Below are 27,882 nucleotides of genomic sequence, written 5' to 3'. Positions count from 1 at the left end.
CTACTGCGGAGATAAGGGGACACATCAAGTTGCTTCCAGTGCTGTAGTGAGAAAGCAAATGACTGAAAACCATCTGTTGCCCAGCCAGATTGAGATGGAACCAAAGCCCCCCTTCCGAGGGAAATGGAAGAGTCAGAAAGAAGTGTTATAGAGACAGTCTGGAAGGAGATTAAATTGTGGGGTGGATCCTCTTGCTAAGGTAGGATTAGCAGAGTGGTTTGGCAATATTTTCCCAAGCTTTCTTTCCTGGAGCAATGGCAGATTGCTGAAATTGGTAGAATCTGCCATCTCTCAGGGAAATCTGCCATCTCTTAAGGGAAAAAGTTGTAACTATGTGAAATGACAGATGTTAACTAAACTTACTGTGGAAACCATTTTGCAAAATATACACAATGAATCATTCTGGCATACACCTTACACTAATACAATGCTATATGCCAGTTATATCTCAATAAAACTGGGGAGAACAGAAGACTAGGATGTGACAGAGGGAAAAAAAAAAAAAACTTGTTGATGCCAGATATGCGCAGCTGCTGATTCAGAAATATAGGGAATGTTGGACTAAGGGGGGAAAAAGGGAAGAATGGATATTAATGGGTAGAACTCTCTTAGGGGTAGGAAGATGTGGAATAGAGCCGCAGCATCATGGATTCAAAAGCACAGAAAAGATAAGTGGAGATCTTAGAGACAGGGATGTAACAAGACATGTTCAAGAGCTCTCCTAGTAGTGATCCACCCTGAGAAAAAGGTAGAGATGACCCTTGTTCCTTGAGTTTGTCAGAATGTTTCTGGCAAGGAAGGCACGGATGGTTTAATGGTTTAGGGTTGTGTGCAAAAGTGCCTTGGTTTGGGGACAGGCACATCTGAATGTATGCAGTGTGTCTCTTTGCTTCTTGTGGTAAGGCCATCCCTCCCCTGACTTGTAAACAAAATAAAGGAACTATTCTAGTAAGGAGCCAGTTATTTCAAAGTTGGCCAGAAGAAGAGGTTGAAAAATTAGGCTGGGCTGAAAGGAAATCCAGCCATGATTTTTTGAATTGGGGTCAAATTTTGGAGCTTTAATACTAAACTCTTTTGGACAATTTCTATCTGATATATCACTACTGGCCTGTGTCTAGTGTCAGAAGAGATTTGTAAGCCTTCTGGGGGCTAACAGAATTGAAAAACTGCTACAAGATTGTTGAAAAGCTGCTACAAGATTGTTTCAACCGATCTTTTAAGGATGAGTGCTTCTTTTCAATATTTCTTTTTGGGATCCCAAATGCCATGCTAATGACCAGCACTGGTCCCTTAGTTATTTGGGGTCAGATGAAATCTGGCAGAGCAGCAATAAGCTTTGGTTTTGCAAATTGATGATTGCCCAACTTGAGGAATGGATAACAGTTCCTTTTTAAAGAATGGCTTTCTCAGCAAATGGGAACCACAAAAAAGTTAGGAAGATCTTGACGCAAAGCAGCAGGCATCAGTCAAATTCTTAGGAATAATACAGTGAGTGGCTGGGGGTTCTCCTTACTGTAAGCAAGAGTGTGTACTGCAGCTCTTATAAGCTAATTTACAGTGTTACTCATCTTTCTTCTACCTCTTCTCAGCCTTGCTCCAAATCAGAAGGTTTGGTCTTTGGTTGCTGGGTTCTGGAAACCTAGTTTCCCCACCATTCTTTTCGCCTTTATCTTTAGAAGAGAATGAAGGAGGCAGACAGAATGAGATCTGCCTGCCGGGAGCAGGGCAGTATGAACTGTTTTACATGTGTGTAAGTGTAGGGGAAGGGCACTGTTCACCGACTAGAATGATTGCTCAGAAACAGAAGAGGGAGATGTGGGGGAGAGGTGATGGGAAAGCCACCGGCCGGGAAGGAAGGGTGGAAGGGGTGCGGTCCTCTGGTCATGGTCAAGGAGGGGAATGCTGTTTTCAGAGCTCAGCCTGCTTTGAGGTTGCCTATATCACCCAAGTTTATCTCTTCTGTCCTGTCGACATCAGCAAATTTTCTTGTGGCCTTTCTCTCTTTCTTTCTCTCTGTCGTCGTCGTCTTCTTCTTCTTCTTCTTCTTCTAATTCTTCTTCTTCCTCTTTTTCTTCTTCTTTGGCTCTTGTTTAGCTAATCATAAATTTCTCTAGAACCTTCCATTCTGATCTTTTACCTTTCTTCTTCCTTTTCCCACTATTGCCCCAGCAAAGACAAGGTGTGTTTGGAAGCAATTTAATGAACAGGCAGTCAGGGGCAGGGTGTGGGGAGGATAGGGAACCTAGATATGAAATGGGAACCACTGGTGGCTTTGTGAGTGGTAGATGGCACTAACTTCCATTCCTTTCTTTTTGTCTTTTTGCCCCTCCACCCCTAACCTTGCCATGTTGCTCTGAAATGTGGATGATAGTTTATTAGATAAATATGTTTCTTTTCTTACCCTCAGAGGCACACGCACTTCTCTATGCAGAGGAATCAAGAATGATTCACATAAAACAACAGGCTAAGGCATTCCAAGGTGTGTGTCTTTACATGTTCACTAATATAGTAATATCTCTGTTAATGTATCTGTGTGTATATGGTCTCACTAGGAGTTGGACAGATTCGACCCGCTTCTGTGGTTCTCCCCAACCCTTCCTTCAGAAGTAGGCACTGGTTCATAGGCAAACTGGGAAATTCAAAGCCCTGGCCAAAGGCATGCTGGGAAATTCGATGCCCTGGCCAAAGGCATGCTGGGAAATTCGATGCCCTGGCCAAGGATGGTTTGAAGAAATAGTGAGTGGAGCAGCTCTTTCCTCTTCTCACAGAACTCTCTGGTTTAGGAAAGCATAGTAAAGACTCCTGGGGATGACTGAGTCTAAGCATCTTCATTTTACAGAAAGGGAAACTGAGGACCAGAGAAGAGACGTGACTTGTGCAGGACTCCTATTTATGGTACAGTGGAGACTAGCACTTAGATCCCAGACCCCTTGTCTAGTGTCCTTTTAGGTCAACAGCAAAGCACTCAGGGACCCTTCCTCCCTCTTTCCAAACCCTGGAGCAGTGAGGGGACAGACCTGGGGGCTTTGCCTCCAATTTTTTCCTTCACTTCTCAGGCTCATCAGCTTCTGCATGAGAGACTTTTGCAATCTCTTCTTGTTTCCTGAGATTCCTGGTTCACGGTCCAGGCTAACACCAGAGAATTCCTTCCCAGGGGCAGCCAGGGCATGTCAGCAGTTTTTATCTTCCCTGGGACAGAAGTGGCAGGACCTCAGAACTCTTGCTTCTTAAGACTCAGCTCAATCTCTACCTGACTCAGCAGGGGTTTCTGGAATCTCCCCTCTGCATGCCGACCAACACTCAGGTCGGCACTAACCAGAAGCAGTAGGTTGCCTCTCTGTTTCTGTAATTAGAACACCAAAAAAGCTGACGATGACCATTGAGACAGAAAATGCACAACACGTAAACACAGCATTCTCCGCTCTATAAATAACCCTAATTAAAATGAAAACACCCGCATCGCCCCCTCTTCTTTTTTCTGTTGGACATCATGGGAGGTCCTCTGGCCCTTGCCAACAATAACCAGGCTCTGAGAAAGAGACATTTCTCAGCTTCTTCCATTTTTCTCACTAACTCAAATCTGATTCTTTTCTGAGGGGGAATGCTGGTCCCTCTCTGTTTCCCCTTCTGTCTTTTAAGTTGACTTTGAGAGCCCCCATCTGATTCTGTCTTCCCTCCTAACGTTCCAGGCATTATCCAGTTGATTTATGAACGAAGTTCAGCAGGGTTTAATTCATCACGCAATTAAAATAGTGCCATGAGGTTTTCCCTTGGAGAGAGCAGCTGTGGCTATCCCAGTCTCATTTTTAAAAGGGACCAGATAACATTAGACAGAGTACAGAAGTCTCTGTCTCCTGGAAATCAGTGGGAGTGGAAGGGGGTGACTCAGCTGCCTGAGGGGGCTCTGAGGGAGGGCTCCGGAGCGGACGAGTCTCCATGCACAGAAGGGGCAGGGGTGCTGCTCAACAGTGAGCTGACTGCATGCATAGAGCTCACCAAGGTCCCTGCCCTGGCCCTTCCTTCCGGGTCCCAAGAAAGAGGGGCCTGAGGTTTTCACATCCCACCCTGCAGCCTGCAGGGATTATAGGGGGCCACACTGAATGGCTCTAGGGGTCCTGGGTGGAGAAGGCAGTGAGGGAAGGGGTCTGGAACCAGAGGAGTCACAAAATCACCCAGATGAAAATGAGAGCCTATCAAAATTTCAACCTAAAAAGTATTGTCACTAAACTCCTAATTCTGTAAACAAAAGAAACAGATTCTGAGAAGGCTTTACTCGTTCAAGTTCGCATCAATAGTCAGTGGCAGAGCCAGGGCCGCTCATAAATGAACAGATTCTAGGTGGTCTCTTCAAAATCACGCTCTGCGTTTGTACATCTCATGCCAACTTTAGATCTCCAAACACTCCCACACAGTTAGGCCACAGCTATTCATTGAGTATAAATATTTAGTGCCCCTCTGTGCTTCTAAGCATCCTGCGAGTAACTCTATGATTCTCCTAAATGACATTGAACTCGTCTGTTTCTAACTAGGTCTTCCGCTGGTTGTAAAGATTGAAACTATGTCATACTCACATTCACATTGCTGGTATCTATGTTTGCAGAATTGTACCCATTTTCTTCAGACCAAACTCTGTTCCGGATGCCTAAGAAGACATCAAAGAAAGCAAGCATATTCCCCTTTATTCTAGCAGCTTATGGCCTAATGGGAGGTATGTATAAAGTACATGTCTGGCCGGTTTACCCCTTTATACAAGAGCATCTTCAAAAATAATACCTGTTAAAGAAAATTCAAAAACATTACCATCATGTCTTTTTTTTTTTTTTTTATGAGAGAGAGAGAGTATGAGCAGGGTGAAAGGGAGAAGCAGGCTCCCCACTGAACAAGGAGCCCGATGTGGGACTGGATCTTAGGACCCTGGGATCATGACCTGAGCCAAAGGTAGACACTTAACCGTCTGAGCCCCCCAGGTGCCCCCAAAGTGATCCTTTTCTTGGGCTTATCATCTACTCACTGTCCCTACTCACTTACATGTATTTCAACTATACGGACAATTTCAGGTACCCTGGGAAGCCTGCTCCATCTCCAGCCTTCCTTGCTTTCCATCTGGAGCCGTGTTGAAATCCACTTTATCCTTCAAGATCCATTTCAGATCCTATTTCTTCCTGGTCAGTTTTATCCAGGGCCGGCTTTGGATGTCCTTCAGCACGCACTCTGTCCCTTTCTCCTGACACTTCAGAGCCTTTTGCATCATGGTAGCTGATTGTGTCATGTGAGTGATCCCTCTGGTTCCTTCCCCAGCCTTCGTACTCCTCACATCTAACTAATTTATAATTCAGGAACTGTCAGTGCCCAACAAATGGGAGGGCAAATACCACACTCAGTTCACACTTGGATAAACCAATCTACGTCAGTTGACTGGAGTTCCTGTAGGATGGGGATTTTATCTTGCCTTTGCATCCCCACCACATCTAGTACAAGTCTTTCTTCCAGTAGCATGGGCTGAACTCATGCTTGTTGACCAAAAGAACAACTAGTGATTACAAAATAGCATGGCAAATTGCAAATGCATAGCATGTTTTTGGAAGACACTGACCTAAGAAGTGGAGTTAAGCAGTAGAAGCTCTGTGTTCCCTTGTGAAGGTGTTCCTGAGCCAGGATATGGGTTGGGGGTGGGTAGATGGCAGGACAGTGCAAGGATGAAGAGAATCAGAAAATCACCAATAAGAGAATCCAGGGCTTTCTATTCTAAACTAAGGGCCTGGGCCGATCAATGTCATGTGCATTGCTGACACGTCCCTTCTTCAGAGGGTGGGAAAGTAAGTGGAAAGATATTGGTGTGGGCATCAGAAGATCTTTGGCATGTTTATTTACTTTGAACCTCCATTTTCTCATCTATAGAAGCCTCCTGGGTAGATCAAATGAAAAAATATACAGATTTAAATTTGAGCTGTTACTCTTTTGACATTCGAAGCGGCTTCTGGCATTTCTCTTCTGTGGCTTCTCCTCCATCGAATATATTTTTCTTGTTTGTCCTTGCTCTCTGGACACAGGAATTATATTTACTAGTGAAAAGAATATCTGCAGATCCCTGTGCTGTTGGTGTTCCTTCCTGAAATTCTTAAGTAAATAATCATGGGTTCAGCTATAAAATTGTTCTTGACAACATTATTTATCAGAGCTGGAAACCAGATGTAATCTAGACATCTAGCTATAGAGGACTAAATAAAATATAAAACATCCATATAATAAAACATCATTCAGTACAAATTTCAGTCAACTTGGGAAGTAAAAAAATGATACCTGCTTGCATTTATTTAATTGTTAGAAAATTGCTGAGCATCTTTCTGTTTATTGGCTCTGTGTGTGTGTGTGTGTGTGTGTGTGTGTGTGTGTTGTTTGTTTGTTTGTTTTAGTGTGCAAATATCTCCAAAGACAAGGAAGTCAGTATGAATTTCATCACCCAATAAATACAGTTTTGAGGGTGGAAATTGGTGCTATTAAAAATAGTACAGGAAAACATGCAATATACTGATCACCAGGGCAACATTAGGGACGTAGGTGACCCTTACACACTAAGACTTTCCACTTTCTTCTTCTGTGTTCCTTATTCTTCTCAAGGGTCAACGTAGAAAATTAAAAAAAAAAACACACACACACACCACAATTGTAATGACTTTAGATTCACAGAGTTGCAAAGATAATACAGATAATTGCAAAGAAGTTGCAAAGACAATACAGAGAATTCCCATATACCCCTCACCCAGTTTCCACTGATGCTAACCGTCTATTATTATCATGGTATATTTGTCAAAACTAAGACACCAACACTAGTGTGCCACTATTAGCAGATCTCAAATGGTTATCAAATTTTGCGAGTTTTTTTGTTTTGTTTTGTTTTGTTTTGTTTTGTTTCAATAATGACCTTTCTCTCCTCCAGGATCCAATCCAGGACACCACATTACACTTAGTCATCATGTTGCCCTCATCCTTTATGGTTTGTGATTTTTTTTTCACCCTGTTCTTCATGATCATTATAGTGCCAGGTAATTTGGGTTTATCTGCTGTTTTTCCCATGATTAGTCCGGGGCATGGATTTGGGGGAAGAATATGAGAAAGGTGAGGTCCCTTTCCCATCACGTATTAGGGGGTACACGCTATTGACCTTCTCACTGGTGAGGTTAACCTTGATCAGCCAGTTAAGGCAGAGTTTGCCAGGTTTTTCCACCGGGAAGTTGTATCACTTTTTAAAATGGAATTTCAGCTCAGTGAGAGAAAACAGATTGTGTTTGGGTTGATGTTTCTTTGATTTGCAAAATGTCAGTTCCATAGCCCCAGAGGGAAGACTCGAGGCTAACTATTCCTTTAGAGCCCAAATTCCTTCCCTGATAGTTATAGCCTATCACTTCTGAAGTGTAACCTAGCTTCCAAGAGGTGGTTCTATCAAAGGCTTAGGAAGAAAAGGCTGCACATAGGGGCTGATCTGGGACGTATGGGCAGGTCCAGACCAAGAGTTCCATTATTATATAGCTCAAATATAATCCAGACTTAATTTTCTTAAAAAACAAACAAACAAACAAACAAAAAACCTTCTCACCATCGCGAAAGTCACTCCAAGGTGGAGGTTGGGGGAAGAATAAGAACATCCGCCCTGGGTGCAAGCAATAGAAGGTGCATTTTCTTTTCTTCTTCTTTTTTTAAAGAATAATTATTCATCTATTTGAGAGAGAGAGAGCAGAGTGAGCAAGAGAGAACACGAGTGGGGGGAAGGGTCAGAGGGAGAGGGAGAAGCAGACTCTCTGCTGAGCAAGGAGCCCAATGCAGGACTCGATCCCAGGATCCTGGGATCATGACCTGAGCTGAAGGCAGACGCTTCACCAACTGAGCCACCCAGGTGCCCCTAGAAAGTGCATTTTCTATAAACAATTAAAAACAATAATGAAACTCACCCTAAGTCAATCTGCTTTTTTATTATCACCATGGACTGGCAATTCTAAACAACATATATGACATAATACTGGTCCTCACGGTGTAGACAGCTTCTACCACCGTCTCCTTCAGCACGTCACTGACCATTACCGATTAAGAAGACTTTGGATGGAGCACTTTGGCAATTGTTAAGTCATCTCACTTGCATAATGGTTAAATGCCTGAGTTTGTCCAGTGTCTGCCATCTCTTAGTTTTGTGACTTTCATATGTTACTTATCCTAAATAATTCCTCATCAGTAAAGGGGAGCTAATTTAATATGATTATTGTGAGGAAGAAGTGAATTAATTTGTGGGAAGGGTTTAATGCATATGGTAGAATTCAACATTTTAAGAAATAATACTCCATCAGCCACTTACTCCTGGCAGTTATACTGGAATATGTCAACTTTGAGGTTAGGAAATCTTTGTTAGTCTTAATGCTCTCTGGCCTCCAAAATGCTTTTGGCTTTCAAAGTGCATATCATACTCCCAGGAGGCAATGTAATTCTGGGCAAAATTGCCTGGGAAGTTTGGTTCTCTGGGTCTTCTGGTCCAGCCTCAAGATGTCTAGCTTCCTAAAAAGATTAAATTTAGTGAAGGTCTTTCAAAAACACAGAGGCACAGGAAATGTGAAGCACAAGGAGCCCCTGGGGTTAGGAGATAACTCCCTAAGGAAGAATCCTACAGGGATGAGTGGTGAGGCCAAGCCTGAGGTCAGGGAGAGCTCTTTCATGGCCTAGGGGGATGGGGTTTGTATCCAGACCACACTCCGTTTCTCTTATTTTCATCTTCATCATTCTCATTTGTGATTCTGAGCACATTGCATGAGCTGAGTCACCCAAAGCTTAGAGACCATCAATCCACCTTTAGCATGGACCAAAAGATCTGGAAGGTTGACGGTCAACAGCGTTTCTAAGGCTAACCAAGTTCAGAGGCTAATAGTGCACAGACTAGGGACAGTTGAGCAAATCTGTCTAATGGAGTAAATGGCACAAACCCCCGAATCTTTTCATCTTCATCCCGCCATGAACTGGAGCCCCACGATCATGGGTCAAGTGCTAATACAGATTTAGACTGAAAAGCTCATGGAGGTCACTTGCCTTTCCATTCCTTATTCTTGTCACCATTGACCGTATCTCCACAGAACCCCTTGCACTGCTGGAGCTGTTAAGACCACCACTGGGCTCCCCTAAAGTGAGAACACTCCTAGATCATCAGCAATAGCCCCCTGAAATGAACCAGTCCTTCCGAAAACCAGTATATTTTGGAGTCTGCGGTGAATCCCCTGTGGCCTATTCACTCCTGTGAGGACCTTTCCCTCCCAGGGAAACACTACTCTGGGATTAGTACTTGAAAAGATGACTTAGCACTTGGTCATTCTAGATAGTTACAGAATTTTTACCACATAAATTGGAAGAATTTTCAAATGGAAAGATACATTGGTCTTCTCTGAGTGAATTTTGGGATCAGTGATTATAGATCCCTGTAAGCTTTCTATTTAACCCATTTTATTTTATTTTTTTTTCTGACTTGCTGCCACATGGAGTCTATGAGATTAGGACACCTTATCTAGTAACTTCCATGTAGAAATGAAAAATTGTTCAAAGAATAAGTCAGTATACGTGGCACCCACCTTTTTGGGTCTCTATTGAATTTGGAGCCCTATGCCTTTTGGTAACTTAGTTTTGTGACTTTAGCAGGCACACTGAGGCTCTTTTGTGAGAAAAATCCTTAAATCCCTGTTTAAATTGGATGAAAAGGAGGTAAAAAATTACATCTAATCTCTCTCTGTGTCAATGTTTAAGAAATGTACTGTTGTTTATCTACTTTTGCTTTAACATACTTTGCTACCCAATTATCTTGGCCATCAGGCATCTTAGTAAAACAAATAGAAAAATTCCAAGAAATGAATAATTCCAATTTTATTGTTACATGGTCTGGTGTCTCTGTTGGAGATACACAGGGAATACAGGAAGAGGGGACAAGGAAAGAAACAACCCAGAAAAAATAAGAAGCAAAAAATAAATTCTCATATGTAGATGGAGAAATAAAAGAAAATAAATTATAAAAGCAGAGGGGAGAGCATGAAGTGGATGGCACTGGGTGCATGACTTAATTGTGCACTCACTGTGCTAGAATCTGAAATTTCTCTCCTCTTCGTCACTGATTAAAGGAGTGTCCTTTTCCGGCTGTGGGAGGTCCCTCCCTGCTGCCTGGGTTGCTTGAAATTGGTAAGAGAGTTAGAGCCTCACTATTGCCTGGGGAGGGCATAATGAGGTTGTGTGGCTTAGTGCCCAGCAGACTAAGATCCAAAGCTTTTCCGTTAGCTCACCTGGTGGCTGTGTGCAGCCTGACTTAGAGACCACTCTACTGAGTCAGACCAATAGAGAAAATGCAGTGCACTCCTGTTGAAACTATGAGAAAAGATGCAGAAGTAAGGAAAGTGCTACTTATTGTCAAGCTCAGTCTCCCCATTTGACTCCTGAAATTCACTAGGTTGGAATCAGAGGATTGTTCATGAAAGCATCTTAGTGTTCTTGCTCATCAGAGCTGGTAGAAGAAACTGGCCTAACCTAGTCCTTCTCAAGCTAATTGATCTGTTGGGCTTTTTGTTTTTTGCTTGATGATTAACTTTTCCAAGAGAATTGAAGAAGAAGACTATGTTAAGGCAGATGTGCCTCTTTCCTTCTCAAGGAACATTCCTGGGCAGCTAGCAATGCAAGCAAGAAGCAGGTGATTGCAGTGGTCCAGTGGAAGGGCTTTGGAGTCCACCAATCACCCTTAAAATCTAAATGACCTGGGGCAAGTTATTAATTTGCCCCAGGTCATTTAATTAATTTGATATTTAATTTCAGTATCTTGCTTTTCTCATCCATGAATCAGAATATGGGAAAAATTAGCACTCACCCCAAGGGTTGTTTTGGAAATCAAATGAAATAATGTATATAGGGCTGGAAATGTATTAGCTTTCATGATCACAAATGGGATGCTAAGTTAGAGTTGCTCTTGCCTCCTGGTTTGCAAATACTTCTGCTAAGGTTGAGATTCGACATTTATAACTAGGGTCTGCATCTGCTCACTCGATGGAGGAGAGTTCTGCACCAGGGTACACTTGTGGTCCTCAGGCTGGCTAAAAATGGAGTGTCGACCTCTTTGAGAGGCCCCAATCTTGTTTTTCAGGCACATCTCATTGTGTGGTTTGGTTGCCGCTGGTTAGCAGTGAAAATAGGGCCTATTTCCAATTCAGATAAATACCTTCACATAATAACAGGGTTTAAAAACTGAGCCGGGAGTTTCATATGAGTCAGCAGAGAGTTGTGATATCAAAACTGGCAAAGTAAACTCGGATCATAATAATGGACATCTGAGAACCAACATGAGGGAATGATGCCCGCGCTGTGTTCCTCGCTGGTCAGAATTCCTCTGGAGTATTGTAATTACTTCTGAGCGTTGCACTTTAAAAGGAACATGGACAAACCAGAACAAGCTCAGAAATTTGCAACCAGTGTAGCAAAGAATCTTGGAACTATATAACTAGAAACAGTTGAAGGAAATGGACAGACAAAACCAAAACAGGGACGCTACCCTTGTCTTCAAGTATTTACAAGGGAGAATAATGAATCACATTTTCCCCTTACAAAGAGGACCCAGAGGGTTATAAGTAGTCCAGTGGGAAGAGGTTTAACCAACTTTTGGCTTAATGTAAGGAAAGGACAGTCCATGAGGGTAGAGACTTTTTTTGGTTTGTTTGTTTACTGCTTTTCTCTAAGGTCTATAAGAGGGCTTGGGCACTTAGGTGTTACTGAATAAGTATTTGTTGAATGAATGAATAATGGTTTTCAAACTGTAAGAGCTGCTTCAAAATGGAGTGGGCTTCTTCATTCCTGGAATTATCCAGACCTGATCTTTGGTGAGATGGGAGACAGGACATTCAAACACAGAGGCAGGTTGGGCTGGGTGACCTTTAGTGTCTATACCAAACTTGAGATGGAATCATTCTATAAGCCATGGGAAGGACCAGTGCCCAGCAAACAAACATGAAGTTTGGTGCCCTTCCAAAGCGGTTTCTTACCCATTCGTTTATCTCCAACACACCCACCCCCCCACCCCCACTCCGAGGTTTGGTTATTATGGACTTATGGCTGTCAGAGGGGTTCATTCATTAACTGGATTGTTACGGCCTCTCTGATCTGACAAGGACACAGCTCTCAGCTCTGACTTCCATCATTTTATCCTGCGAGTGTCCCTGAGTGAAATCTGGCAGTCATCACAAACAGGGAAGGAGACGCTATTCACTCGGAATTCAGGACTCGTGAGTCCTTCCTTCCTCTGATCATTACCTCTCATCCCCACCACCAGGGAAATAACTGCAGCCCTCCGCTTACCTGTTTGGTCCCACTCTGGGCACACATCCCACCCCCACAACACACAAACTCTGTCTCTTTTTTTTTTTTTTCCAGAGCCGGAACCAAATTCCCTGAGCCCCTAACTGGTGTGTAGACTCCAAGTATAAACACAATCCCTGGCATTAATCATGGGTAATAGAAACCAGAGATGAACTGTCACCTAACTGGCTATCCTGTTGCTGAGTCAATGCAACCTTTTAAAAACACACTAAGAAATACACACACAGGCTGGGAACAGAGCATGAAAGAAATTCCAAAGAATATTTTCCTTCACCCCCGCCCCCTTTTTTCTTTTTAATTGTGCAGGAATTCAGTAACCAGAAAAACATAAAGAACTAAAAATAGAACAAGGACTTCTGAGGATTTGCAAGAGAGTAGTGTGTGGAGAAAAAGCTTTTTATTATTTATATGCCATTTGTATAGCAAGAGATGTAACTATTTCAACATGGAAAGTCTACATCGTCCATCTGGCGGCTACCTCCTCACTTCAGTTGCTGCTCTGAGCAACCATGTTGTCAGGCATCTGTTGTTATGGCCAGAGAACCGGTCTTGAAGTTAAAAGATCTGAGTTTAAATTTTACTTATTTCCTTTGTTATATCTGCAACTTGGGGTAAATTATTTACCTTCTTTCTGAGTTTTAGCGAACTCACTTGCAAAATGAGTATCAGAATATCCACTGCACAGGATTTTAACGAAGATTTAATGACGTGATCATCTGTCCAGTCCCAAACCTAAAATACAGCAGGCACTTGAAAAGGGTTCGTTGATCCTATATCTGATGTTAGTTGGGAAACATCTCAGAAGCATGAAGCCTGATTTGGCCCAAGAACACAATAGCCACTCTTCACCTGGACCACTTTATAATATACAAATTTACTTGTGTGTGTATATTGTTTATATAATTATTATTGATATAAAATATAAATTATATATAAATATAAAGTTTTTATTATGTCATTTCACACTAATAATAATATTTGCAATGATATGGAATCACTTTATTGGCCATGCTCATACTCCTTACGTTAGGGGTAACAGATGCCCAGCAAGGCATAAAATACAGCATCTAGCCCAATTGATTCAGGATGGATACTTTCTAAAGAGAAGACACTTACAAGATACATACAACTAAAACAAGATGAGCAACAAGGTAAAAATTAGAGGTGACTCATTCACTTTGTATTCATTTAGACATCCATCAGCCACAATCTGCTAAATTATGTTGCGAATTAGTACTTAAGAATTTTTCTCAGTTTCTGTCCAATTCTTAAACCTCATTACTTCCTAGACCATTATCATATTACCTGGTGCGGTAGGATTGATGTAATTTTCCCTTTCCACTGTTATGTGAATAAAGAATAGAAGATAAGTCATTTTCAGAAGCCACCTAATATCTGCTAAGGAGTTAGTCTGAGGATTCAGACAGGTTTTGAGTTATTTTAAAATAGAATGATTTGGGTAAAAATGAAATTAGGTCTGCCTAATAACCTCTACTAAGCTCTAAGCACAGGACCATGAGTGAGAGTGACTCACTAAATGTTGAATGTTAAATGAGTAAACATACTCCATATGGGTAGGCTAACTATTTTATAATTCACCATTCAAAGCAGAACACTTTTGTGTGTGAAAGGAAGAGCTATAATAAATATTCTGGAGCAACATGTATAAATAAGACTGTCATGGAAAATCCAAAACATATGATCACTCTATCTAAAGCAGGCGACCCAGGAGAGCTGTCTGAGGTTCTTGGTATATACTAGGGAGCCAGCTCTCTACAACAAATGGCATTTAACTTGACCCTGGTACTTGCAGCCCAAAGTCTCTTGGAGATTCTTGGTTTAGAATCATGGAAATTACATAATACTGAGTCCAGTGATCATATCCTGCTTTGTGTTGCATTTAGCAGGTACCGTGTGCTAGAGAGAGTATTTTGTCAATTATAGTTGATTACATAAATGGTTCTTGTTAACTTGGTCTACATAACTGGAGTGAGTCAAGGATTCTTTTTCTTCTTTTCTTTCTTTTCTTTCTTTCTTCTTCCTTCCTTCCTTCCTTCCTTTTTTCTTTCTTTCTTTCTTTCTTTCTTTCTTTCTTTCTTTCTTTCTTTCTTTCTTTCTTTCTTTCTTTCTTTCTTTCTTTCTTTCTTTCTTTCTTTCTTTCTCTTTCTTTCTTTCTTTCTTTCTTTCTTCTTTATTTTTTTATCGTGTTATGTTAATCACCATACATTACATCATTAGTTTTTGATGTGTGTTCCATGATTCATTATTTGCATATAACACCCAGTGCTCCATGCAGTATGTGTCCTCTTTAATACCAATCACCAGGCTAACCCATCCCCCCAGCCTCCTCCCCTCTAGAACCCTCAGTTTGTTTCTCAGAGTCCATAGTCTCTCATGGTTCATCTCTCCCTCCGATTTCCCCCCTTCATTTTTCCCTTCCTTCTCCTAATGTCCTCCATGCTGTTCCTTATGTTCCACAAATAAGTGAAACCATATGATAATTGACTTTCTCTGTTTGACTTATTTCACTTAGCAGAATCTCCTCCAGTCCCATCCATGTTGATGTAAAAGTTGGGCATTCATCCTTTCTGATGGCTGAGTAATATTCCATTGTATATATGGACCACATCTCCTTTATCCATGCATCTGTTGAAGGGCATCTAGGCTCTTTCCACAGTCTGGCTATTGTGGACATTGCTGCTATGAACATTGGGGTGCATATGGCCCTTCTTTTCACTACATCTGTTCTAAATTGTCATGGCTTTTATGATAATGAAAGCTAATACATTTGAGCACAGCATACATTTCAACCAGTTTTTGAAGAAATTGGTTTCCAGCTTCTGAATCAAATACAGGTTTTCTTAAATAATTTGCATCTTTAATTTCTTTTTTTAGGTCTGTGAAAGTTTAATTGGTGTTCTTATATTTCAGTAAATATAGCTCTTTGTATGTGACTCAAAGTGAATTTCTTTTTCTCAGATTTTATTTATTTATTTGAGAGAGAGAGAGAGAGAGAGAGAGAGAGCATGAGCTGGGGGAGAGGCCTATGGAGAGGGAGAAACAGACTCCCTGTGGAGCAGGGAGCCGGATGCAGGACTCGATCCCAGGACCCTGGGATCATGACCTGAGCTGAAGGCAGATGCTTAACTGACTGAGCCACCCAGGGGCCCCTCAAAGTGAACCGTTTAACGTGGTCTTGTGATATAGTGGAAACATCACAGGAACAGAAAGAACATATTTAGTTTTCATCCAAGTCTGCCATTAAGTTGCTCTTGACTTTGAATGAGTCACTCAAGCTTTCTAGGTCTTCCTCTGTGTGTGTCACTTTCTTTTTCTCTCCCTGTGTCCCTCTTTGTGTCTCTGTGTACACAGGCATCTGTCTACCTATATTTATAGATAAAAACAAACCACACACACACAAAACAACAACAACCACCACCTAACCAATGATCTTGAATACCCCTTCCAGCTCCAAGTGTCTATGGTTAATGCTGAATTTTATGCTGATTCTCTGAGGATCCTGAAGTAGGTGGTAGAATCTCATGATATATTTAACTAATGTGATAGCCTTCTATTTATAAGAATGTGCCCAAATACACTGTTAATAATAACTGAAATTCCACTTCTAGAATTCCCCCTTAATGAAATAATCCTAAATTTGAAAACAAAACCACAATATTTTGCCCAAAGATGTCTATTGCAGTATTATATAGATTGTGAAAACTATCACTTACTTAAAATATTCAGCTAGGTCAGGGGTTCAATAATTTATGAACATTTACATGGTGTTTTTTTCCTAGCCATAAAAATTGTGTTTTTGAAAATTATGTACTTGTATGAAAAATATTTTTGATGCAATAAGAAAAAAACATAGGCAGGAAATAAATATCAAATTGGTAATTTGGTTTAAAATAAATTATGTATTGGGAAAAGACAGGAAGGAAATACAATAAAGTATATAATGAGTATATTTAGATGACTAAAACTGCAGGTGATTAACAGTAAAAAATGGCAAAAGATGTCTTTATTTTAAATAGTCCTTTTCCTTTATGTGATGAGTCTGATGTTTACTCTTCCTTCCTCCTCCTTGTAGTTCTCCTTTCCTCCCCTCCCTTCTCCCCCTCATTTCCTTAACATGGCAGTAGGCATCTTTACCTTTTGCTGCCTGGCATCAGTTAAAGTCTAGAAAGATTTGAAATTGCAAAAAAGCATTTTGTAAATCCACCTCAGTAGGCTAAAATTTTATTGAACTTTTTACAAATGGGTCTTCTACATTTCATCACATTTGTTTCAAAGTCAATTGGAAATCTTCAATCAAGAAAATCCAGTGTTTGAGAAGTCAAAAGAGGTCATCTTTTGTAGCTTTTAGAGAATTTCAATTGTTGAAACTAAAGCTTGTATAGAAGACCATATTACAGAAATACATTAAAATGTATTGCTATGAAAGCAAGAGAGGAAACAAATGTAATGATTGATGAGAATTTAAATAAGGTGCAAAGTTTAATTCTGAAATTCCATAATTGTTCATTTTGAGAAAAATATTTTAATATGGGCCCTATTTTTTATTGGATAAATTTATATCCTGTAGTGGAATAGAATTCTATTGAGGTGTCTTAAAATTTGCCACATCCAAATTTGGGAAAACAAATAAATACTAAGACACAGCTTATTTAAGAAATTTTAGGTTGAAAAATATAATTTTTATGTTTTTCTCAAAATTTTTAAGTTTATATATGACCAAAATGTTATTTTAGCACAAGAATTTTCCGAAGGACCCTTCCAAGGAAATAACTGTGCACTACCTAACTAACTGTTAAGCTGGTGGGATGTCTGATTGATATTCAGCGGGCACAAAGCTAACCATGTGGACATTTTGATTTTGTTGGCCTTCAGTTCTGATTGCTTGGAATCTGTGCTGATTGGTTGGTGACTATTTGAATATTACCCCTGCTTTTTTTCAAAGTGAGAAGTTGTCCCTCTACTCATATCATTTGTTGAAGGAACACCTGACTGAGAGGGTTGTTGAAACCTGGTGTTGCATCTTCAAGGCTGGCCACAATGAGAAACAAAGTGAGAAAGAGCAAGGGTCCTTGATCTCCTTTGCAGGGGAGTGGAGGGGGCCAGTATCATGTTTATCTATGGCGACTCCATGATCCTTGCTTCATTGGTTGAGCTGAACTTAAATATTCTGTTCTATTCCTTACTCATATTTTTTTAAATTCATAACTTTTAGTTTTTTTTTCTTAATTTAATTTAACTTAATTTTTTATTGGCACATAGTTGATACACAATGTTCTCCTAGTTTCTGGTGTCCAACATAGTGAGCTGACAACTCTACATGTTATGTATGCTATGCTTTTAGTTTACTGTTTAAAGTCTGCAATTCAGTGTTTTGTAGTATTATTCAGAGTTGTGCAACCATCACCTCAATCCATTTTAAAGCATTTTATCACTCCCAGAAGAAATCCTGTGCCCATTGGCAGTCACTTCCCAGATTCCCCCACCATCCCTCCCCCTTAGGCTAGGCAGCCACTAGTTTACTTTCTATCTCTACAGACTTGCTTATTGGGGACATTTCATGTATATGGAATCACATGTGGTCTTGTCTGATTGGCTTCTTTCACTTAGCATAACGCTCTCAAAGTCCATCCACGCTGCAGCCTGTTTTCATGTCTGCATAATATTCCATTCTCCAGCTATACCACATTCTGTGTGTCTATTCTTCAGTTGAGGAGACACTTAGGTTTGTTTCTACTTTTTGGTTATTATGAATACCACTTCTGTGAATATTCTTGTACAAGTTTTTGTGTTAACACGCACTTTCATTTCTCTAGTGATATATCTATATCTAGAATTTCTGGATCACTTGCTAACTATGTTTAAAGTTTGAGAAATTGTCAGTTTCTCAAAGTAGCTATAGATTTATATCCTCATCAACCATGGATAAGGATTCCAACTTATCTACATTCTTACCAACACTTGTTACTATTTGTATTTTTGACTCTAGCCTTTTTCTTGGGTGTGGAGTAGTATCTCATTGTGGTTGTGATTTGCACTTCCCTGATGGTTTCTGTAGCAAATATTATACTGTTAAAAGCTAAACAGAGGTAAATTAAAATTCTCAAGAGTTATTTGAACAAATATTAGTTTGAATCGGGCAGTACCAGAATGGAAGTGGTTAGGAGCACTCCACCAACAAGAGCTAGGAGAAGGCTTTATAGAGCACATGTGGAAGCAAAGCAAGGAAATCATTTGATTGCCTATAACTGAAGTGGTTGCTTTATTTGGGAAAGCCTAGTTGGCTGTTTGTGTTTGGCTGTTGTTAAATTTCATTTTTTCTTATATATGTGCCTGTATGGGAATGGGCTCTGGTTTAGGTTTTGGTTTGCTTACCTAGATGAGCAAGGCACGAGAGCCACCAAGTCTCATGGCTTCCTTATTTAATTACTTCAACAGAACCAATGCAGTCATTTGTTCTGATTAGAGTTAAAAATTATGGAATATTGCAAACATATCAGATGTTCCTAAATGTGGGATTGGATGAACAAGTGACAATAAGAGATATATTTAAAGTTTAGCTTTAACTTATGGAGGAAGATTTGGTGGGCAGTGTCCTTGACTATACAAGAGGGTAGCGGTCTCTGTTGAGGAAGAGTTGAGTGTAAGGTACTCCCTTGAGACTGGAGCCTTTGCCTGCCAGCTGGCTGATGTCCGTCAGTGATCAGCACATTAGCAGATTGTGCCCAGTCCAACACCTCTGCACTTGCTCCATGGTTTGTTTGTCTAACGGCTCTTCACCAACATGAGAAAGAGGATCACATCTCCCTTGAACGGGCATCCATCTTTTAGTTCCCAAGATGACGTTTGCTTGCTCTGACCTTGGCAGTCTCTCTCACTCAGCCTTTTAATATATCAAATGGGTTGTGTTAAAACCTAGTTTGGGAACAAAAAGTAAGCAAGAGAAAAACGTGTCACTTCGTAAGCCTCAAAACCCATTAATTTAAAGTAACTAGCACATCAGTGAAGACAAATGATAGGACAATGATTCAGAGAGCCCGTGTCCTCATGGCCCTAGTTTCTTAGGTAGTCTTCAATTTTTGTGCATGGTCAAATTACCTGCGAAAATTCTTCTTGAAGGGTGCATGTCTGTGCCCCCAGTGTCCATTGATCTGATTCAGGGCAGAGCCTAAACAACAGTTGTTTGTTTAATAAATTCCATCATTCCCCATGCTGCCGGAATTGAGTAGGAACATGGATAATCAAAAACAGTGAATAACCCAAAGTTGTATCTTTGGCTTCAGAATAAAATATAGACCATTTTTCCTAGACTAGATTTGCTTTTCATGCTGTGTTGTGGGTGTTAGGACACTATGAGAATGATCTTAGGTGGATGGGCTGGCAGGGAGAAACAGTAGGAACACATTCTCTATTGCAAGCCTATAGGAAACAATGCCAACTTGTTAGAGTCAAAGCCTTCAACCTCATCTCCTGCTATTTTTCCACTTATTAATCTACACCCTACCCACATTGGGATACTTAACATTTATTAAATTTACTTTTTTGTTCTTTATTTCTTTGCATGTGCTGTTCCCTTTGGAAAGTTCTTCCACCAATTTGTCCATTTGATGAATTCATGTTAATTCTTCAAGATTTATTTCAATAGTCCTCCCTGTGAAGCCTTCCCTGACCCCATCTGCTCCCTTAGCCCAAAACTGACCAAATACAAAAACAATTTCTTTTTTCCACATTTACTGAACATTGAACTATATTTTGGACATTTTGCTCCAGAACAATTGTAACATGCCCGTTTCCCTCTTAGCTTTCTTGATATAGTAGAGGGGAAAGAAGCATATACAGATAGTTGCAACGTGAAGTATGCCAAGACTTTGTTGGGGAAACTTCAGGATGTTCTGGGAGGAGATGGGAAGGACACCTCAACTATGGGGAGAAGATGTTGTTGATAGCTTTTGAGTAAATGGATATCTGAGCTGAACCTTGAAGGATGAGTAAAAATTAACTGGAAATAGAGGGTAGGGTAGCAGGCCAATAGAAAAAGGAGAAACAGTGGGCACATCTTGATGGGAGAAGAGACGGCACACTTGTGAAGCTGCTAGTCATCCATATGGTGGGAGAACAGAGTCGGAAAGCATTTCAGTGGCAGGGCAGCAGGGCGCAGGGCACTTGCGCTGCGAGTTAAACGTGCAGAGGTAGACTAAGATCCTTTCCAAAATAATTCTCAGTTTGCATCCCTTATCTTCTCCTCTCCCAAGGGAAGGGTCTTGTTTCATTCAGGTTTATATTTCAGTGGCTAGTGCAATACAGATTTATGGACAAAACATTTATCGAAGGAGTGAATGAATGAATGAATGAATGCACAGGAGGATGAGCTATATGGGGCCGAGATCACAACGCAGCTGTGAACAGTTTTCATGGAAGAAATACGGATTTTCACAGAGCATCTGGTTGACTTTGAGAAAAGACGTTGATTTTGGTTCTTTCTTTTTTTTTTTACTCCCATATCATCCATTTTTATTACCATATATTTCCTAAAGAGAACGTCTGGCCAGTATCAAAACAAAGCATGCCACTGTGTTTTTAATTACCCTTTTCAAGGCTGCACTGGCAAGGCCAATGCTGCCTCGTCTAACTTGAGCAGCAAACAGAAACATTTAGTCTGCTTTCCTTGAAAGCGCTGAATGGAGCGCATAAAGCTTATATTGATAAGGGTTGAATTTTAGGCTTTATCTTTTAATAGGGGTGATAAGATTCTAATGCCTCAGCCCTCTATACTATCTGGATGCTGATGGTGGGAACAGTCACCAGAGTGATGTGCTGGGCGGTGGTGGGGGCCCTGGGTTAACCTCAGAGAAACACAAATATGAGTGGGTGGAGGGGCCTCTTTCCATGAGAATCTCTCTCTCTCTCTTTCACAGCCTGGCCCACAGATTGGGCCTTTTGCCAGTAAGCAAAGCAATGGATTATTTTTTCCATTGGTCAGAGGAAGTTTTCTTTCTCTTCTTTTTTTTTCTTTTTTCTTTTTTTTTTCTTCTTTCTTTTTGTGAATGGAGATAAAACCTTTCATTTTAAAAGGGGAACTTCAGGAATTTCATTTTAGCAAAATGCAAGACTGCTCAGATTCCCAGGAAGCATGGAGGAAGGCACAGAGCCTAAGGAAACAAGGATCCTTGGGATCATACAGATGTGGGTGTAAAGCCGGTTTCCAGACCAGCTGTGTGGCCCTTAAAGTTGCTGTCCCTTCGTGAGCCTCAGTTTTCTGGTCCCTAACATGGGGAAACTTTTAAGTAAATGAAATGCGTGCAAGTAAAATGTTTAGAGGACGCTCAATATTCATTAGTCTTCTTCTTTTGCTTTTGAACGAAGACAAAGGATTACACCCGCTTCCCACCAGTCTTCTGTATATTTGGGAACAAAGTCATGAATACAAATCTAAGAAGCCCCAGGGAAAGCTTTACATACACAACGTCTTATCCTGCCAGCTGATCTCATTCACTTCAACTTACCAAATATTTATTAAGTGTATGCTTGCCTAAAACTGCTTGAGACTGTGGAGTTTACAGTTGGATGACAGATGGTTACTGATGTCTGTCTTCAAGAAGCTCGTCTCTTACTACAGTGACAAAAATGTGTAAGTCGCGCAGGTCAATAGTACAAAGCAGTATGTGCGTGCGTGCGTGCGTGCACGCATGCGCACACATGCTTGTGTATGGCGTGTGTGTCATCATGTGCGTAAGTATTTTTAGGAGGTGAGAGATCAGCAAGGGCTAGAGGAATAAAAGGAACTTGTTCATTGTTTTGGCTGGGACAGGAGGGGCTGAGCAAGGAGCAAAACTATCATTCATAATAACCGTTCTTCCTTATGGGCCTTGGTTTGGCCAAAGACAGAAGCCTTTGGATTTCACAGATACCCAGTCAATTTCCCTTTTAATACTGCTCAATATTTCTTTAAATGCCAAGAATGTTGGGGCTCTGTGCCTCCGGGTCTGCTTCTTCTTCTGGCTGCAATTCGTTTCTCCAACTATAGAAATCTGACTCATTCTCCCAGTCCCGGCTCAAAGCTTCTCTGTGAAGCCTCTCTCCTTTTGTATATCTATTACCTAATGTAGACATGATACATATTTTAGGAGTGAATGAAGTCAGTCTTATAAATGGGTTTTGAAAGTTGATTTCTGCCAAAAATATTCCGCTGGCCCCCAAACTGTCCTGGGACCTTTAATAATTTGCCAACACCCATCGCTCAGTTCTTCCTATCCTCATCTCCGCCCACGTCCCTTCTTACAAGGTCAGAGAGCCAAAGCTTCTACAGAAGCATCCATCCCCTCTGCTATTCGCTTCCCCCAACTGGCAACCCAACAGTCAGAAGAAAATGCAGAACAGTAGGCATTTTGCAATGCACCAACCCCTCTCAACAAATCCATTGATACCAGGCAGAAAAGGAGTACAGATGTGGGACAGACAGAAATTAAGGAAAGGGGGTGAAGAACATAAAGCGTTAAAATGCTGGAAATCATACCACTTGTCTGTTTCAAAGTGTGACAAGTGAGAATTCACTGTTTGTGCCAACATGACGGCAAACCCAAAGACTGAAAACAGAAAAGAAACAATGCAACCATTCCGCAAATAATTCATTTTGCCAAATTTCTCTTTTGACATGTATAAATTGATTTAAGGGATTTTGTAAATCTGTAAATACTATGAAATGATCATACTACGAGGCACAACTCTATAAATATTCTCTTGGTTTACTCCTTCCTATAATGGGAATGACCTCTAAATTATGAATAATTATCATCTAAACAAAAGTGACTCGTGGTCTGGCAAGGCCCAAAGACCTTGGCAGATGAGTCTTTTAAAATATCCTCCCAAATCAATGAGTTCAACAGGACAAATGAAATTCAGTAGGAGACCACTGGGTCTTCTGGTATTCATAGAGAATATTTGGGAGGCAAACTTTCTAGGGGAACCCACAGATTATGGTTCAAATTCTTGCTCAGTTTCTGATGGAAATCATTTCTCTTCATGCCACGCTCACGTCCCCCACCCAGCCTGGGCTTCCCTGTTTATCCCCATAGACTGTGGGTGGGAAGCTGTGCAGTTTGGGCTTGTGGCAGAAGAGAGATGTGGTAGGCAGTCCTCAGCTCAACATTCCCATGCTTGAATTGCTTTCTCTGGTATTCCAGTTCCTATTAAGATTTGTTTTCAACAATTTGGTCTTCATGCAATTTATTCCTTCCCTTCCCTTCTTTTCTTTCTTTCTCTTTCTTTCTTTCTTTCTTTCTTTCTTTCTTTCTTTCTTTCTTTCTTTCTCTCTCTCTCTCTCTCTCTCTTTCTTTCTTTCTTTTTCTTTTCTTTCTTTCTCTTTCTTTTCTTTCTTTTTCTTCTTTCTTTCTTTTTCTTTCTTTCTTTTCTTTTCTTTCTTTCTTTTCTTTCTTTCTTTCTCTCTATCCGTGATTTGGAGGCTGCTCTAAAGTACTTTTAGGGCATCAGACAGCTGGTTTTTAACCACTTTGCTGAGTTCATTGCATTTTCTTTGCCTGTCCCCCTCCCCCCCACCCCCAGAATCAAATGGAAACTCATTGGTAATGATATGAAGCATTTATGTTTTTTCCACCTCTTTTTTATCGAGGGAAAACATTGGAAAAACAGATTGCATGCCCAGGCTGTTGGCTCTTGAAATGCCTTCCCTCTTTAGGCCTATTATCTCAGTAAGAGAACAGTTTAGATAACATAAATCTAACTACTGTTCACTTTAATTTGCTCCCAGGACGAGTGGGCTGGGCTCTCCCTCCTCTTTGGGGACAAGAATTAGGCTTTTGCAGGAATTCAACTCCTTCAGAAATGGAGGAGGAATTTGAGCCATACTTTGTCATTTCCAAGTGAAGTGGACTTTTTTTTGTTAGAAACACAAGCAAGAGAAGAGAGTCAGAACCACCCCAGTGTGGATGGTAGGGCCTGCTTTAAAGGGCCCCATTCTGGCCCCATACCTGGAGCTCATACCACCCCTTATAGGTCACACTTCGGGTCCTTGTGGCCCTGGAATTCCTTGCTCAACTGGCCTTCAGCCTGCTTCCAGAGTTTTCCTGGACCTCTTCCTCAGAGGGTGTTCCCTGAATGGTAGATGGTATGTACATCTTAAGCCTAAATGGTGGCCAAGAAGTGGCACTTTATGGGATGAAGATAGACTGAGCTTCCATGCTGGAGGCCAGAGACAGAGGTGGGAAGAAGTGGGGCATGGGCCAATAGCGAAATCATGCTTCCATGTTTTGGTGTAGAAGTCAGTGGAGACTGAGAATACTAGATTTGATCCAGGTCTTTCAGGTTGATAGGAAGGTAAATAGAACAGGAAAGAAGGATAGGGTGTGCTCAGGTAGCCAGATAGCTCATGTTTGAATATTTAGACTCATGGCATGTTGCTCTTCAATTACATTATTGCCTAAGGCCTCCATATGTTACAGGAGACCTTGGAGAAAGGTAAGATGTTGTTACTCAGGTTCCTTGATCCAGTGAAGTAAGTCAGGAGGAATGAGTTGGGTATATTTGCTGGGTGGACCTATCTCTCTGCCTTCTTTTTGGGAGTAGGGACAAGTGTTCCATTGTGGAAAGAACCTGAGATTTGGAGCCTGGAAGACCTGGACTCAATAAACATTTATTAGTCCCCTATTATGTGTCAACAACTGAAAGAGAATACTAGGAGAGATGAAACAGGCAAAATTCCCCAATAACTGATAGCTTATGGGGGGAGTTGTAAAAGAATGTGACAAGGAAATGTGTTAAAAGTCATAGTTACCCAGTATATTTTAAATAAGTAAGGGTTAACATCTAAAAGAAAGAACAGGTCTCTGGAGGAGAAGCTGAAGACTTCACAGAAGTGGTACTTAGCTCAGGTATTTAATAACCTGGGATTAGGAGATGTTTGCCAGGAGAAAGGAGGGAAGCATGGCTGTAGGGAATGGAATGGGTTGTACAAAACAGAAACACAGAGAAGTTCTAATATAGATTACAGAATTAACTTTGTCATCTTACTTACTGGGTGTCTTTGGGTAAATAATGTTTCTTAACCCCAGTTTCCTCTTTGGGTTAATGGGGATCATCATAAGGTATCATGACAATTAAATGAAATGGTGAATTTGAAACACAGATTTTAAATTCTAAATAAAGCACCAACCAAATCTTAATGATTGTTACAAGTGGGGCTTTGGGCCTGGGTCCCTCTAAATCCCAGCTGGGGAGTACTCTGTGGATTTTGACATGAAAGTTGGAATGTCTCCTGGGGGTCCTATTGGCACAAGTCCTGAGAATAATCACAGTAATATCTCGCCTTTCTTACAGAAGGAACACTGGGTACAGGGCGGGCTGGTCTTTTTTTAGACTTAAGCCAAAGCCTTTACTACAGCCCAGAAGTGAAACTGAGTCTTTGATCTTCTAGATTTGTGGGCAGGCAGGTCTCTCCATTTCTCTCTTGCAGAGCCCTCACTCCCCAGATCTAGTCATCTTTATCATTCTTAGGCAAGAGGCAGCAGTTTTGAATTCTTCTGTTGGCACTGGTGTGGCTAATTAATACAGGGCCTGAGGACAAAGACTGTATCTTATAGAACTCAGAACCCCTGGAATCTTGAACCAACAATGAGCCTTGCATATATAATAGGGTCTGTTCCCTTCCCTGCTGATTCAGAAAGACAAAGTGACTTGTGTGCTCTGGTCAGTGCTTTGAGCTTGTGGCTCTCTAGCCCTAATTGCCAAACGCTGGCCCCGTGAAGACACATCAGTGATGGTGCATCTTATTTGGTCATCTCCTGCAGGGCAGACCCCCATGGCCCACAGGACATTGATAGCTTCTGTTTCACATCTGTTTTTACTTCTGGCTGGGCCTTCTGGGTCACTGCCTTGGCCCACTGAGCTCCCCTTTCACCTTGGTTCCTACTCCAGGTCAGGAGAGGGAGACCTCCTCATCTCTTCTCATCCCCAGGGCCTCTCTCTGCTCCCTGACAGGACTCTATGGGTCCTGTCAGTCCTCCTGTGGCCACAGAGTCCGAGGCTGCCTCCCTGCACCAGGGCACTCAGCTTTCACCAGCCTGGCCCCGCTCTTGTCCCTCAATGAGTGCCTGTCTGCTACTCACATGTGTTCGTCCTGACCTTTGGGTCTTGGAATGTCAGCAGGCACATGTAGCCAAAGAATCCAATCTGCTAGATGCATTAAGTCTTCAAATAATCAGAACTCAGGGAGGCTTCTTGACATTAGCATTGTATCAGCTGCATGTTTTCTGGGCTTGTCACTCCCTCCCAGCCTCCCACTTAATCATTTGGGTCATAGTTGAGAATAATAATGCCTAGATGCAGGGCCGACTGTTTGTAATAAGGAGAGAATACTGGGTCTTCTTCTCTCTCCTCTACCTTCTCTGCAGTGCATTCTTCATCTCAAAGGCTAGCATTAAAAAACAACACAAAACAAAACAAAAACATGCTCACTGCAACAACCAATTCACTGGAGGGGTAGGGGAGCCCATCACAGTTTCACTAGTGGTCATTAAGGAAATGCAGCAGGAATGAAGGTTGTGGCCTGGGATCTCAAGGAATTTATAATCTTGTTGTGTAGATAGAACTAACCCACATGAAACCATGACAAACAATGTGAAAGAGATTATTATTGAATAGCTAATTGGGATTTAGTAATAAGTGATCATGTAGGCTGTGGGGGTTTGAGAAGACTGCCTGGAGGAGATGGAGCTCAAGGCAGATCTATAAGGATGGAGTGTGTGTGTGTGTGTGTGTGTGTGTGTGTGTGTGCATGTGTGCATGTGTGTGTTTATTACAGTCCCAGCATCCAACACAGTAACTTGGAAACTCATAGGTTAACATTTTGCATAAACTAATGCTGGGAAAGAGAAAACAGAGGGGAGATGTGAACATAGAGCTGAAGATGGGTTTGTAGCACAGGGACTAGAGGCTGAGTGAGTGTACATCAGACTGTACCTCAGGTAGGGAGAGGGGAGAAAAGAGTAAACACTTGCTTATGGTCCAAGTTTCTACTCAGTGGAAGTCTGTGTTGTTTGATGTCACTGGCCGTGTTCATCAGGGCAGAATGTGCTAAGCTGGGATCACTTTTCACTTTTTGAGCCAGTTTCTCATTCCAGGGGGTTTTTGGAAAATGCTGGTATCACAGAGATCAAAAACATGGGGCTGCAGATAAGGAGGGTAGGGTGACTGCAGGTAAGCAATAAGGGTGACTGAGATAGGCTTCTATTCCCTAGCAAAGCCAAACAATTCAGACCTTCACACCCACAAATTCAAACCCAAACAAAACTATAAAATGAGAGGGAGGGGCCGTAGGAAGAGAATTATGTGCCTAATGTGCAGAAATGCAGCTGGGCCAGAATGGCTGGGCAGGACAACTTTGCTTTTGTATTATTGCTCCTCTGGTAAGTGTGGAAGTCTTTAGAAAATTTTGTCCTATGTGTGAGGTTTAGAATATAAGCACCAGAATATATATCTGTT

This window comes from Zalophus californianus, chromosome 11 (genome assembly GCF_009762305.2).
Source record: "Zalophus californianus isolate mZalCal1 chromosome 11, mZalCal1.pri.v2, whole genome shotgun sequence".
NCBI lineage: Eukaryota > Metazoa > Chordata > Mammalia > Carnivora > Otariidae > Zalophus > Zalophus californianus.
This window is presented reverse-complemented; position numbering follows the sequence as displayed.